Consider the following 6,336-nt stretch of genomic DNA (forward strand, 5'->3'; position numbering starts at 1 on the left):
AGCCTCCCAAGTAGCTGGGACCACAGGTGCCCGCCACAACGCCTGGCCATTTTTTGGTTGCAGCCGTCATTGTTGTTTGGCGGGTCCGGGCTGGGGATTCAAACCTGCCACCTTAGGTGTACGTGGCTGGCGCCTTAGCCGGTTGAGCCACAGGCGCCGAGCCTGTAATTTTGTTTTTAATACTACTTTAGGGAAGGTTTCTTTTCTGCCAGCTACTTATTACACAGTTTATGGATTAGGACTTAAAAGATTTAATTTTTCTTCACCCCGCTACTTGTAGTTTTTTGACAAAGGTGTTTTAAAGGCTACTTTCACGAAGGCCATCAGACTTCATTAAAGCTCTGCATTTAGCTTAAAAAGTCAGGTTCATAAAGTATAGAATTTGGGGATGGGTAGAGATAAGGAGATCTAATTTTATAACAAATCAAATAGAATTATTTAGCACAGTATTATTTAGCTACAAGTTCAATATAGGCCAACAGTATGTTGGGCTCACCAAAAAAGTTTGCCTAATCTTCGAATACTTAGGGATTAAAGAAAAGGAATTCATTCATTCATTCATTGAGTGTATGCCCTGTGCTAGAGTCTTAGAACAACAAATAAAATAGTTTTTGTGGAGATATTTTTAGAGCCTATGATCTTTGAGAATGACAGACAATTAAAATCCAAATGTTTACTGGGTACAATGGCTTACACCTATAATCCTAGTGCTTTGGGAGGTTAAGGTGGGAGGATCACTTGAGGCTAGGAATTCAAGACCAGCCTGAGGATAGTGAGACCCTGTATGTACCAAAAATAGAAAAATTAGCTGGGTATGGTGGCATATACCTATATTCCCAGCTACTTGGAAGACTGAGGCAGGACGATCACTTGAGCCCAGGAGTTTGAGGTTGTAATGAATAATAACACCACTGCACTCTAGCCCAGGCAACAGAGTGAGACCTTGTGTTGAAAAAAGGAAAATCCAAATGTTTAGAGTGATTCTTATGTGTTAGACACTATATAAGTTTTAGGGATGAACAGTTATTAAGACAAAGTTCTTGCTCTTGTGGAGGTAACATCAGTGCTGGGAGATAGTAGACACGAACAGGGAAAAGTATCAAGTCATGAATTTTGTATTTTATGGAGGAAATGTAAATAGGGTGATACGAGATAGTGGGTGGATGACTACTTTAGATTGCATATTCAAAGGCATCTCTTGAAGAAGTAACGTTTAAGATAGTATGTGACTGACATTTTAGAGGAAGCCATTCTTGTGAGATTCAAGGAAAGCATTCCAAGTAGAGTGAATACTTAGCACAAGTTCTCTTTGGTGTGTTTGAGGAATAAAAAGGATATTGTGGCTAGAGGGTCGGGAATGTCATTTCTAATAAGGCCTGGTTATATAGAGCCACATATGTAAGATCATGATAAGGATTTTTTTTTTTTAATATCATAGAAAGCTTTGAGAAGATTCTTAGCAAAGAAATGACATCAGGTTTGGTTTTAGAAACATCACTATGGCCAGCCATATGATGTGACGTCTCAACAGGCTGGAGATGGGAAAGCCTATTTGAGAGCCTACTGCAGTAATCCAGACAAATAGTAATAGTGGCTCAAACTAAGATCAGGTGGTGGTGATGTAGATAGGTTGCAGAGATTTGAAAGGTAATGCTTTCTTATAGTCTTATCAGACCATAAGTTGACATTTTCTTGGTCACTTAATTCGAGTATATTTTTCAGTAATTTCTCCTGGGTTTTCTAGGAAACTTTGATATTATCTGTGAATGATGATGTTTCTTCTAGTAGTTTTACCTTATATTTTTGCATGTTTTGTTGGTCAAAATGTTTAGAACAATGTTAAATGATGATAGACATTCTTGTTCTGTTTCTCATTTTAGTGGGAATGTCCCTAGTATTTTAATTTTAAGTTGACTGTTTTGGGTTAGTCTTTATCTAGAAAGATAGTGTCTGCTTTTAGTTTTAAAGGGTTTGAGTTAGAAAGGGCTTTGGAATTTGGGGGTTAGTCTTTATCTAGAAAGATAGTCTCTTTTTAGTTGTAAAGAGTTTGAGTTAGGGCTTTGGAATTTTGTCAGATATATTTCTGGGGCATCTATTAAGATGTTCATATAGTTTTTCTCATTTGATGTATTGACAAACTTATGTTAATTGGTTTTCTAACATTAAATCCTCTTTGTACTCCTAGAATCAGGTAGATTAATTTTTTAAAAGTTACAAAAATTATTTGCATTTTATATAGACATGAATTATATGGATTTGAAATATTTGATCTAATATTAATAAAGGCTATGTTCTTAAAGTTTGGGCACATACTTAGAGCCCAAAAACATTATAAAGAATTGCAAAATATCAAACCGACAATCTCAGTGAATTGTAAACTGCTATGCTTTTGCCACAAACATTGCCGCTTTAATTGGTAAACAGACATGCCATCATCTTTTGTTAGCATCCTGTTAAACCCAGGGTCCTTTTTTTGTTTTTACAAGATAATCAATATAAAAGTGTTAGTACAGTTTATATGGTTAAAAGGTTAGTAACTATTATTTGGCTAAAGGCTATTATGTAGAAAGAAGCTTAAATAACCAGGAAGATGTTATGTGATAACGAAAATGATTTTAAAGTTTAATATTACAAAATAGCTATTTTATGCACATATATTTGAACATAAGAACAGATAAATCAGCTCTCCATGAAAAGGCCAAAAAGATAAAAAGCAGACTTTTAAGGAAACGTTTCATATTCTTGATCTTAGTATTGTATTTCTGTTTTGACTAATGCTTTGAGAATTCAGAAAAACCAGAATCCATAAATTCACCTCATCTTCTCATCCCATATTTGAAGTTTGGTTCTTGGAAACAGGGAGGAGCACACCTTCTTCTGCTTGGCAGCTCTGAAAATAGATCTGACTTATTTTCAGATTCAGCTGTGTTATTTAAAAGAAACCTGGTATTTGTTAAGTCCTGTAACGTTCTATCACCTATTCCTGATTTTTGTGCTCTCTGGTTGACATTAATCTTGTTCATCTTCTCACGCATGTCCTCATTCCCTTGAAAGACTGGTGAGCATTCTGGGTCATAATTTTCTTTCACTACCAGATTTTTATTGGAAGAAATACTCAAATGTACTGTAGGTTGCATATCAGTGACAAGCTTTTTCAAATCCAATATATTGTGGGTCTCATAATAACAAATTTTCATTATCTTTGGTAGGAAGATCAGCTGTTTGAAATTGACTTGTGACTTGTAGATTTTCAGAAGTGGTTTCCTTGTGATTTTGAGTTGGAGAAAAATTACCTTTTTTAGGTCATGTGTACCTTTGTCATTCTCATATATTTGATTGATTAAAGAAATTATTTTTCTTTTTTGAAGGACCTTTTGTTTAAGCTTCTTAGTTTTTGAATCATTCTAACAAGGAAGTTGCATGTTACGACATGCTTTTTCACCTCCAAAACATTTTGTGTCTCAATCACATAGATTTCCACTATCCTTAGTAGAAAGAACAGGTGTTTGAAACTCACTTGCATCTTCTAGGTTTCTAGGAATGATCTTTTTATCCTTTTGGGTTAGAAAGAGTTAGTTACTCAGTTTTGTTGTTACCTAAATGACTCACTGCAGAAATTATTTGTCTTCTGATTTACTTTCTGCCTAAGCTTTCTAGTAACTTTTTTTTTTTTGGAGACAGTCTCACTATGTCACCCTTGGTAGAGTGCTGTAACGTCACAGCTCACAGCAACCTTCAACTCTTGGGTGTAAGCAATTCGCCACAATGTGAATTTAGCCTGCCACAACACTCGGCTATTTTTTTGTTGTAGTTGTCATTGTTGTTTAGCTGACCCAGGCCAGGTTTGAACCTGCCACCCACAGTGTATGTGGCCAACACCCTAGCCACTGAGCTACGGGCACTCAGCCACTTCCTAGTAACTTTTGATTCATTTCACTGTATGGAATGATCTGTTTTTACAGACCCAATAAATACATTTGGGTCTCACAATCACATAAGTTATCATTATGTTTAGTGAAAAGAAGGTATTTGAAACTCATTTGCAACTTCTAGGTTTCCAGAGATAGTTTCTTTACCCTCTTGGGTTAAAGAAGATGCTCTTGGAAGAAAAAATTGCCTTTTTTTAGGCCATGCACATCTTTATCATTATTCTCATACATTTGGTTTATTCCAGAAATTATTTCTGTCTTCCAATTTGCTTTTTTCCTAAGCTTATTTGTTTTTGGTTCATTTTGCTCAGTAGTTTGCAAATCAGTGACATACTTGTTCAAATCCAGCATCTTCTGAGTTTCAGATAAATTTCCATTATCTTTGATGGAAGCATTTGCTGTTTGAAATTCATTTGTGACTTATGAATCACAAATGTCTGTCTAGAAGCCTTTTTTCACAAGTTAGGGAATTCTGACCCATATCAAATTTACTCTCCTGCTGGAATTTATCTAAACTTGGGAAAAGGAGTATGCTGCTTCTGGCTTATTTGTTAAATGTATTCTTTTCTTCTTTTCATTATGTTGTGTATTTTGCCTGTCATCTTGATTAAAGTCATTATGAAAGATTATGTTCTTCAGGATGTTAGCCTGGGTCAGCGGTTTGGTATTGAAAATAAAATCTGGATCTTCTGAATACCATTTTCCATCTAGGACAGCAGATCTTTCTAGTCCATTTTCAGTAATATCCACATCAGCACTGTTTTCAAATTGTCTCTTCGATCTTTCTTTCCTTTTTTCAGAGCTTGAATCTTTCACTTTTCTGAAGGTTTTCATGCCTTTCATTCCCCTCCTTTGCTATTTTATTACTTTTATTGTTAGTGCCTGTTGACATTGTCACAATGTTATTTACTTCACTAGCACTTAAGTCCATGTCAGTATCATACACAGTTTTCTGCAGTTGAAAGTTATCATTATCTTGAACTTGATTCACATACTCTATATTACATTCACCGACAGACTCAGAAGGTAAGCCAGGAAGACGCTGTCTATTTCTTTGCATTGTGGTATTCTTTTCATTAATATGATTGTTTATGTCAGTCATTATTCCAATTTAACTGTGAATCTGAAAGTGCTGTTGACCTAACTCTATCACCCAGGGAGTGTCTGCAGAGAGATTATTTGACTCCTGAGATGCCCTGTGCTTCTTTCTTTCAGTCATGTTACTAGGAGATGGTCTGTCCCATCTGTGACCAATAGATGAGACAGTTTTTATCTCACTCATTAGAAAACTCTTAGAACTTTGGTCTGAGTGATAATGGCTTTCTTTGGGAAGTACATCAACAATAGAAGAAGTATGTTCTGAATCATGTAAACCACACACAATCTGATTATTTTCTTTAAGAAATGACATTTCCGGGTGGCACCTGTGGCTCATTGGGTAGGGTGCTGGCCCCATGTACCAAGGGTGGTGGGTTCAAACCTGGCCCTGGCCAAACTGCAACAAAAAAATAGCTGGGTGTTGTGTCGGGTGCCTATAGTCTCAGCTACTCGGGAGGCTGAAGCAAGAGAATGACCTAAGCCCAGGAGTTGGAGGTTGCTGTGAGTTGTGTGACGCCATGGCATTCTGCCAAGGGTGATAAAGTGAGACTCTGTCTCTACAAAAAAAAAAAAAGACATTTCCAAATTATATTGAGTTGGTAATGGTTGTGTTAACATTGAAGAGGGAATATCAGATGATGTATTTGATTTAATATTTTTGTCACACTCCATTTTCTCTTTGTTGTCATCATCATATTATTTGAAGTTAATGGAACTCTTGCAAATGGAAGACACATTGACTGGCACTGTTTACTAATCCATTTCTTCTTGCTACTGTGTTTCCCTGAAAATAAGACACTGTCTTATATTTATTTTTTCTCAAGAAGACACACTAGGGCTTATTTTCAGGGGATGTGTTCTTTTTTTTGCAGTTTTTGGCCGGGCTGGGTTTGAACGTGCCACCTCTGGCATATGGGGCTGGTGCCCTACTCTTTTGAGCCACAGGCACCACCTGGGATGTCTTATTTTTATTAAGTATAATACAGCAATCTACATTTATTCAAATACAGTTAAGTCATCTTCTTCTGGAACCTGACGGGGGAGCTGACCTTGTTGGTGGGGCTGGTGCTAGTGATGCATAAACTCTTTTCCCCTAGCTGTTTGCATGTGTGCAATAGGATGCCTGCGACCGTGTTTACCACACGTGTACCTGTGCAAGTGCTAACAGCTTGGAGAAAGGAGCTGTGGCAGATAAAAGGTATTCCAGTCTACCTTACAGCTCCATGCTGAAATGCATGGCATGGCTATGCAGCATATCTGCATAGCCACGCCCATGACTAGGTCTTATTATTGGGGTAGGGCTTATATT

General features: G+C 36.8%; 1 pseudogene; it reads right to left on the reverse strand.

Moving 5' to 3' along the window:
- Positions 1-5,040: 5,040 nt before the first annotated feature.
- The window catches only part of LOC111725072, a 1,905-nt pseudogene continuing 609 nt past the window's right edge, over positions 5,041-6,336 (reverse strand).

Source organism: Otolemur garnettii, unplaced genomic scaffold (genome assembly GCF_000181295.1).
Source record: "Otolemur garnettii isolate 467f Iridium unplaced genomic scaffold, OtoGar3 scaffold00031, whole genome shotgun sequence".
Taxonomy (NCBI): Eukaryota; Metazoa; Chordata; class Mammalia; order Primates; family Galagidae; genus Otolemur; species Otolemur garnettii.